Source organism: Chelonia mydas, chromosome 27 (assembly GCF_015237465.2).
Source record: "Chelonia mydas isolate rCheMyd1 chromosome 27, rCheMyd1.pri.v2, whole genome shotgun sequence".
NCBI lineage: Eukaryota > Metazoa > Chordata > Testudines > Cheloniidae > Chelonia > Chelonia mydas.
In genome coordinates, this window is record NC_057860.1 from 3,050,175 (window position 1) to 3,060,155 (window position 9,981).

General features: G+C 46.9%; 1 pseudogene; it reads left to right on the plus strand.

Moving 5' to 3' along the window:
* Window positions 1–135: 135 nt before the first annotated feature.
* Window positions 136–8,044, plus strand: LOC114021465 (annotated as a pseudogene).
* The last annotated feature ends 1,937 nt before the right edge of the window (window positions 8,045–9,981 follow it).

The window sequence follows — 9,981 nt, forward strand, 5'->3', positions numbered from 1 at the left end:
TTCATGGAGTCACACTGAATCAGATTGATTATGTAATGACAGATACCAGAAGAATCTTCAACGATGTAGCAACAATAGGATATTTTCACAGGCTCAGACCATCGTATGTTGTGCTCAAAACTATGCGTTGACAATGTCTACGAAGACCGAGTTAAGAGAAGCCAGAAACCGAAGCAAAAATGGCTGTTCAACGAAGAGGCATTTGCACAGGAAGTGAGTGAAATGGACCTCGAGTATAAGGTCAACAGGGACATCGATGAGGACTACGAAGAGTTTCATCTCACAGATAATCTCAGCAGCTAAGAAGGCAATGGCATTGAAAATGCTGGGACACAAGCAGACGATCAGCGAGGAAACTGTGAATCTGATGGTGAGGCGGGCGCACATGAAATTAGAAGGAAAAATGGGTGAAGAATAAGACCACTGTGCAAAGAAATTCATGTGAAGATCAAAAAAGACTACAAAGACTTTAGAAAGATGAAATTCAGAGAGGCGGTTGAAAAGAACAGATTATCCCAGCAGTGCTGAAAGATGAAAATGGTGAAAGGACATCAGAAAGGAACAAGATGAAAAAAATATGTACAAAATTCCACAATGACCTCTACTCCTCACATGTCAATGTCCATCATACACCATCAAGGCAGCAGGTTATAGAAGAAGTTCTGACGTTATGTGGGAAGATATTGAATAAGCAGTTCGTAACATAAAGACAGGGAAGAGTCCGGGAGTGGATGATGTTTGACCGGAATATCTCAAAGCAGAGGAAGATACTCTCTTCAAAGCATTGGTGCAACGGTTCACCATCTATATCAATAGCAAGTGTGTTCAAGATGCATGGAAGAAATCAAAAACAATACTATTAATGAAGAAAGGCGATCCAGAAGAACTGAGCAACTGCCATTTGATCACACTCCTCTCACAAGTGTATAAAGTCTTCAACCATGTCATACTCAATCTGATTAAGAAGGATCTTGAAATGCACGAAAGCAGAGAACAAGCTGGTTTCCACTCAGGGTATTCAACAATTGATCACATTCACTTAGTTCGGCAGTTCATCGAAAAATGCAAGGAATACAAAGTACCATTGTGTATTGCATTTGTCAACTATAAAAAGGCATTTGACTTGGTAGAGATTAACGTTGTACTCAACGCGCGCAATGAAATCAGAATCGACCTGAGATACATCAACCTGCTGGAAGAAATTAACTGCAAATTGCTCGACAGAGATAATATTATTCAGTGTCCCCTGCATTATTACTAAATGCAGAGGCGTCAGACAAGGCGACACAATCTCACCAAAGCTGTTTGCAGCAGTACAGGAGTTGCTGTTCAAGAAATTGAACTAGGAAGAAGGAATCAGAATTGACGGAGAACAGTTAACACATCTTCTCTTCATTGATGACTGTGTAATACTGTCAAAGGACGCAGCAGAGCTGGAGTCTTTAAACCATGAGTTGAGGACTTCAATAGCTCAGACATAGGTGAGAGGTTTATTGGAGGAGTGGGTGGGTGAGATTCTGTGGCCTGCATTGTGCAGGAGGTCAGACTAGATGATCATAATGGTCCCTTCTGACCTTAATATCTATGAGTCTATGAGAACAAATTGCAGCAACTGCAAACACTTTCACATGATATCGGGTTGGAAGTGAACACGTCGAAGACGAAGTGGATGCAGAATGAGCATTGTGCAGAAGGAATCATTACTGTAAACAGGAAAGAAATCGAGAGGTCGACAAATATATTTACCTGGATCAGCAGCTGAGCAGAGACAACTCATGCGAAGGGGAATGCAGTAGGAGGCGAAAGGCGAGGTGGGCAAGTTTCAACAAAATAAAGACGTCTCTAATGGATGATGAACTGCCCATGAAGAAAAGGAAAGCACTGTTTAACTCCACTGTTCTGCCAGCAATGATATACGGAGCAGAAAGCTGGCCAAAGACGAAAGCGGAGGAAGAAAAATGAGCTGTCACCCAGAGAGCAATGGAAAGGCGAATATGTAAGATATTGCTCCGTGATCATTTACTGAATGTGCTCACAACAAATAGAATGGTATGGCATCGACTTGTGTTTGTGAAGGGATGGACGAGGACAAGCCTGATAAAGGTGACAAAGGTGATTCTGAAAACTGACCATTTATTCCTATCCTGTTTCCTATCTTTTAACCAGTTACCAATCCATGAGAGGACCTTCCCTCTTATCCCATGACAGCTTACTTTGCTTAAGAACCTTTGGTGAGGGACCTTAAGAAAGGCTTTCTGAAAATATAAGTACACTATATCCACTGGATCCCCCTTGTCCACATGCTTCCTGAACCCCTCAAAGAATTCTAGTAGATTGGTGAGGCATGATTTCCCTTTACAAAAACCATGTTGACTCTTCCCAACAAATTATATTCATCTGTGTGTCTGACAATTGTGTTCTTTACTATCGTTTCAACCAGTTTGCCAGTACTGAAGTCAAGCTTACTGGCCTGTAATTGCTGGGATCGTCTCTGGAGTCCCTTTTAAAAATTGGTGTCACATTAGCTATCCTCCAGTCATTGGGTACAGAAGCTGATTTAAATGATAGGTTACAAACTACAGTTAGTAGTTCTGCAATTTCACATTTGAGTTCCTTCAGATGTCTTGGGTGAATACCCTCTGGTCCTGGTGACTTATTACTGTTTAGTCTATCAATTTGTTCCAAAACCTCCTCTAATGACACCTCAATCTGGGACAGTTCCTCAGATTTGTCACCTAAAAAGAATGGCTCAGGTTTGGGAATCTCCCTCACATCCTCAGCCGTGAAGACCGATGCAAAGAATTCATTTAGTTATGCCACAATGGCCTTATTGTCCTTGAGTGCTCCTTTAGCACCTCGATCCTCCAGTGGCCCCACTGATTGTTTAGCAGGCTTCCTGTTCTGATGAATTTTTTTGCTATTTGTTTGAGTCTTTGGCTAGCTGTTCTTCAAATTCTTTTTTGCCTTCCTAATTATATTTTTACACTTCATTTGCCAGAGTTTATGCTCCTTTCTATTTATTTAACTTCCACTTCTTCTTCGAGTGATTGCTCATGTCCATTCAACATAGGTGTGTGTGCTCGCCACATTCACCGGCGCCAGAAATTTTTCCCTCAGTAGTATCCGTAGGGTACCAGCTCTGGTGCCCCCTGGAGTGGCACGCATATGCCGTGGCATATAGGGCGCCGCCAGCCCCCTTCACCCTCAGTTCCTTTTTGCTGCCAGGACAGTGCATGGAACTGTTGCTGCTTCAGCTAGCGCTGTTGCTTCTCGTTCGTACGAACCCATTTACCTCTTGTATATTATTGTATATAGTTTCCCTCTAGTTTTAGTTTCCCTATTTGTTAGTCAGAGACTTAGTAGGTCCCGAATGGGACTTTGCCTCGGGACGGGGCATCCACATAACAGTTGTTTACAGTGCTTGGGCCCAGGATGAAGAAGAAGCGTGACATTCACTTGAAAGTGCTCCTTATGGAGTCTGCCCTTACCCCGATACCAGAGCAGCATTCCGATTTGGTGCTGAGCACCATCACTTCGTTGCGCAGCGTTCCGCTGGTACCGTCTGTGCAGCACCGGTCCGCTTCCGTGGCTCCAGCCAAGAAGCCCAGGAAGATGGGGTGAGGAAGGTCTCCAGCTTCCCGCAAGGGAAAGGACAAGTCTGGGGTGGATCAAGGCCCTGTCTCGGGCACCTCTTCACCCCCTTCAGGATCTTGGGCCCCAGCTCAGGTCAAGTGGTGTAGCCCAGCCTGCTCCCTGCTGGCTACCCCGAATAGCGACAGAGGTCCTTGTCAGCTCCAGGTGCCGTCCACGCCGGAGGCCCTAAAAGCGACGCAAGAGATTATGCCCCTACCGGTGCTGCCCCCTCCTGCCCCTGTGGGGTCCCAGTGTAAAACTGTGTTTGGACCACCACAGTCTCCACCTCTACGGCAATGCTCCCCATTGTGGGGGATGTCCCACCAACAGTCACCCTCTCGCAGCCAACATGCTTCTGACCATGATAGGCAGAAGCTTTGCAGCCCCATCCAGTCTCCAGACCTCGGACAAGGGCAGAGAGGTCTCAAGGCATGGCTTGTCGGTGACCAGGCACAGACCTCTGGAGGCACGTGCCTCCTGGCTGGAGTTTCGGAGTTGGCACCCGGAATCTCCGCAGCACCGGAACCACTCCAGGGACAGGTCGAGGGACTGACGGTACTGTTCCCCAGACCATCGCTGATCCCCCAGGGTGGCATCACCGTGTGCGGCTGCATCTTCACGACGCCAAGCCCGCTCTGGTTCCCAGTTCCACTCCATATCCTGGTACTGTTCATTAAGCGTGAGCAGGGCCAGATTAAGACCTTTAGAGGCCCTAGGCACTGAAAAGATTATGGTGCCCCCTCCATATGTAATTAAAAATAAAAACAATACTATACCGTAAAATAAAATTTTATTTTTTGAAATGACACAAAACTTACATGTATGCTGAAATTAAAATAGCTTCTTTCTAGATTTTCTGATTGCAAAATTCTGGATAAGTTCATCGAAGCGGACTCGACGAAGCATGTCCGCTTCCATACACGCTAGGGAAAGTAAATCAAGTCTGTCCTGACACGTTGTTTTCTGAGGGTTTTTTATTCTTTTCAGCTGAGAAAAAGAGCGTTCCGAGGAGCAGTTAGTAATCATCGATCTTAGAAAAATACGTCGTGTGATCTCTACATTTGGAAATACACATTGTATTCCATCTTTCAGTATTGTGCCATGAAGATCAATGTGACTGAATTTCATTTTTCCTGTTTCATTAAACTTTGTGTGCATATAACAGTGGAACTGCCGTACTTCTCCACAGAGATTCATGTTCAAGTCAACAGTGTATGAGTCAACTAGCTTTTGGGAATCTTGTGAATATTGTTCATCAGATAAGTCCATATCAATTAGAAAAGAAAATCTACTTGATACTACTTTGTACACGTCACCTCTCCTCTTCATATGAGCTTCAAGTGTATCAATTATAGCGTAGTAAGTAGATATGCGAAATTTGTCTCTAGGATTCAATGCTGTTTCTGTTGCACTGCTGTCATTTGCTTGTTTTTTCCTGATTTGCTTGCAGGACTGGGCTTCTTTGTAGTTAGTATCAGGCAAGATACCTTTTGATATGTCTTCAAATCTTTCAAAATCATTCCTCAAAGTGTGTAAGTGGTCTGCTAATGATTGATTTTTCTTGGAGAGCTTGACTTGTGTGGTAAAAGTGTTGTAGAATTTCATTCCACATAGTCAACATGAATACAAACTCTAGTTCTTGCATCTTGTTTGCAATGTTTTCTGCCTCTCGTCTAGTTTCTCCTTTTTGTGATTGGTCTTCAGCTATACTTTCTAATGCATCCACAATCTTTGAGTAGGACTCCAGAATTGCACTTGTTGCCACTGCATGTGCCTCCCAGCGAGTACTTGAAAGAGATTTCAACACACGATCATTGCCTAAATATGTTTTAAGAACTGCCCATCGGTGTGTTGAGGCAGAGAAAAATGTATAAAGCAACTGGACTGTTGAGAAAAAACTTACTGCCACCGGACAACAATCGACAGCACCGCGGCCAACAAGATTGAGAGAGTGTGCAGCACATGGAATGAATATGGCATATTTGTTCTGTTCTAAAAGCTTCTTCAGCATTCCTTGCTAACGCCCTGACATGTTGGCAGCATTGTCATAAGACTGACCTCTGCACTTTGAGAAATCTATTTTGCAAACATGGCACAGATAACGCAGTACTTGATTTGCCATTTCTTCACCAGTGTGGCTTTTCAAATTGAGGAATGTTATAAATCATTCAACTGGTTTTCCATCTGTGGGAGACACATCTTAGTACAATACTCAATTGATCAATATGTGGAAGATCAGGTGTAGGGTCGACAGATAAACTGAAGTACCCAGCAGTACTTATTTCATCCACAATAGCTGAACGAACTTTGTGACTCATTAGACCAAGGAGTTCATCACATATTGTCTTGGATAAATATGATGGGTTACCTTTGCCAGCATTCCCATATTTTGAGATACGGCCTGCTAAAAATAGGTCAAACTGAGCCACAAGCTCCAACAATCCCAAGAAATTTCCATTCTGCAATGATCCGAATGTGTCATTTGATTCCCGGAAAGGCAGACCACGTTCAGCTAATGTTTGAATAACAGCTATAACACGCTGCAAGACATGTTGCCAGTATTCACGCTCCCCTTTAATTTGTTCTTCCAATTTTTGTGTCAATCCAAAGCCCCGTCTTCGATTTAAACATGTCAACATTGAATCTCTGTGAGTAGTGCTATTTTCATGTTGTTCAATTAAAACAGTATTCTGCCAGTCACTAAATCCATCTGCAGCAAACCGGGATGTTGAAGGTTTATATGCAAAAGTTTGCAAACAAAACAGTACACAGACCCTGTTGATGGTGAATACAGTAGCCATTCTCGAGTGTATTTCTCACCATTCGCTTTCACGCCAAAAAATATTTTGTGGACTATATCTTGTTTGTTTGCCATTGGTAAAAGTCCGATGTGATTTCTCAAATGGCCCAGTGTGGTGTTGACAGTCATTTGGTCCACGATCTATCCAGTAAGCTACATCATCAGTACTGAAATCAACCCACATACCAGGATCTTTTCTCCTATTATTTACAGCATGAGCAGGTTCAGTCTCTGACACATCCACACCTTCTAGAACAATGTCTGTTTTACCACCAGGAGTAGGATGATCAGTTACAGTCTCTGACACATCCACATGGAATGGTGTTTGTTTCACCAATAGAAGAAGGGTCAGTCTCTGAGTGTGTAGTGGAGTGTAAGGAAGTCTAACAAAGTTCTGATTTTTCCCATGATGACTACTTCGCTGCTTTTTTTGAAATATCAAATATCAATTTTTTTCCAAAAAAAATCTTTTTTTGGTGCCCCCTGCTTTGCTGGTGCCCTAAGCATGTGCTTAGTCTGCCTATTGGGTAATCCAGCCCTGAGCGTGAGGCATAGCAGTTGCCAGCCCGGGGCTGTCACGGATCTGCCGAGTGCTGCCAGGTGCCGAGGCCCCGATCCAGGTGCTCCTTGAGGTCAGCCAGTTCCAACTCCAGGAGGAGCGACCGGTACCGACTGGGACAGAGCCGCCACTCAGCCCTGTCTTGGTCGCAGGGGAGTGACTGCTCAGGCTGTGGCTCAGGTTCGGAGTGAGGTTCCCTAGCTGCGGGACAAGCTCCACGACCTACAGTGCAGACTAGGTCGACAGCACCGCAGCTGGCCCCCTGGCCTCAGACTTCGTGGCCGCTACAATGGTACCCATGGAACCCATGGGGATTCACTCAGCCCTCCCAGGCCACCTGCTCGGTATCCGGAGCTTCAGAGAGGCTGGCTACCGCCCTCTCCCGCCTCCCACCTGTTCAAGAGACCTCAGCTGCAGGCCCCCCCCAGGCACAGGAGGAAGTGGGCGAGCAAGCCGCCAGACCACCTCCGGTTGCGGAGGACCCCTTGGTACTGGCATCCTCCTCCTCATCACCAGATGAGACTATAGTGGGGCCCCCTCCACCGGTTCCCCAGGATGATGCTAAGGTGCATCAGGAGCTGTTAAAGAGGGTTGCCACCAACCTGGGCCTCCAGGTGGAGGAGTTAGAGGAGCCTGCAGCCTCCCTCTTTGATGTTCTCTGCCCTGTAGCCCCAGCCAGCCCCATGCCCCTACATGAAGGCGTTGCGGAAATTACAAATGCGTTCTGGGAACCCCCATCCTCCTTGCCTCCAATCTCCAAGAGGGCGGAGCTCAAGTACTTTGTGCCAGCCAAGGGTCATGAGTACCTTTACACCCACCCAGCTCCCAATTCCCTAGTGGTAGAGGCGGTCAACCACAGGGAGAGACAGGGTCAACTAGGGGCTATCCCCAAGAATAAAGACTCAAGGAGACGAGACTTGTTTGGGCATAAAGTTTATTTGTCCTCCAGTCTACAGTTGCAGGTGGCCAACCATCTGGCCCTACTAGGCCGCTATGATTTTGATATGTGGCAGGCCATGACCAAGTTTGAGAGCGCCCCTCCTGAGGAATGAGTTCTGGGAGATCCCGGATGAGGGCTCAACAGCAGCTACAGCAACTCTCCAGGTGGCGTCAGACACGGCGGCCACCACCGCCCGTACCATAACATCAGCCATCTTGCTGTTCAGGGCTTCTTGGCTGCTCCTCTCTGATCTTTCCTCAGAGGCTCAGCAGTCAATGCAAGACCTCCCTTTTGACAGGCACGGGTTCGCAGAACAGACAGACAATAAACTCCATGGCCTGAAAGATTCTGGCACGACCCTGACAACACTGGGCCTGTACATCCCCGGCCCTTCCTGCAAGCGGTTTAAGCCACAGCAGCCTCAGAACCAGGGGAGCCACCCTCGCCAGGAGCCTCCCCACAAAAAATCCAGGGGCTAAAAGAGACACCCTGGCCACCAACCCCCATCTACATCCCAGTCGGTCTCAACCCGCAGTAAGCAGATGAGCAAGCACCCGTTTTGAGGGTACACCCGAGGGCGACCTACCAGACTGTTCCTTGGATCCTTCCAACCCTCTGTTTGCCAACCGCCTTTCTTCCTTCCTCCCTGCATGGGCGTCTACAACATCGGACCGATGGTTCCTCAGTATGGTGGTGCAGGGTTACACCATTCTGTTGCTCTCTACCCCCCTTACCAGCCCCCCGCCCCGTCCCTAAAGGAACTAGGATCAAAGGATGGCAGGCTAGAGCCACCTTGGGAAGCACTCAGCCTTGTCTAACAGGCTGCTAGGCTCAGCGCACAGCCCCCCAAACAGATCACACTATAAACTTCAGTCAAGCAGGCACACGGGAGGCAAGCAAGCTCACAACAACAAACAAACTGACAACAAACTCACCCCAAGGTCCATCTTCTGTTCTTATGCCCTGTTCTTAAAGGAACAGCTTCCATTAACCAGATACAGATCATGAAAACCCAACAGACACTAGCTCCACCACCCAGCTCACTTCTAAACACCTTACTTTGCAATACGGGATAATTCCAAGTCACTCCAGGGTCACTGTGTAATCCACACACCTCCTGGGTGTGGTGTTCTGTCCCATCTAGTGGCACCAAGACCACTTAGAAAGCAATGAATGAGTCTGCTCTCAGCCTTAGCTAACAGGCAGTTGGCTTTTCACTCATGCAGTGGAGGCTCATGCACTAAGCTCCAGAGATCCCAGGTTCGCTTCTGCCTGCTGACAACTGGGGTCTGTCGGCGTTACAACGGCACTAACTTTTATACCCAGATGGAGATTGTTTCACCATCACATGGATCATCAGCCAGGTTTGAACACACAGGCCTTGAAATCAACGGCACAGATTTTGTCTTTCCTGTCAGTGGAGCAAGTGGCAGAATGAAAGCAGACTGTTCTCCTTGGCAATTTTGCACCAGCTGGCCTACTTTTGAAAGGCTGAGGCAACAAAAATCTTGACTCAGCAACATGCGACTTTTGGGGCTAAAAATTCCTTTCTTTTGGTGAAACGTGGGCAATTTTAAGAAGTCCTGAGACTCCTCAAGCCCTGTCTCTTTGCTGCCACCTGGTGGCTTTTTGAATGAGCAGGCACAGGGGTGCACGCATAGCTTGGCCAAATCTGCCTCCCACAGCCAGCAGAAGCCACATGGGGGATGCACTGTTGCCAGCTGGCCGCAGCAATGCAGGTGTTGGCTGCAGCATGTATCCAACTGGGTGGGCAGGCCGGGGAGGAGTATAAACCCAGGAGCAGCCCACATCCAAACGAATGTCGGCTGCTGCACCATGTTGCCAACGTTGGTGATTTCTTTTGAAATGGTGAGGATTCAGACTTTTAGAAATAAACTGTTGTTTGGTCAGCTGTGGGCTACTTTTCACAAGTGACTGGTGAAAACCTGAGCTTTGACGTTGGCAACACTGGGACCACCCCATACTGGAAGAAACAGCAGACCCCTGGCCAGTAGGCTGTATTTGTGAGGCAGCAGTGGGATGTAGAGC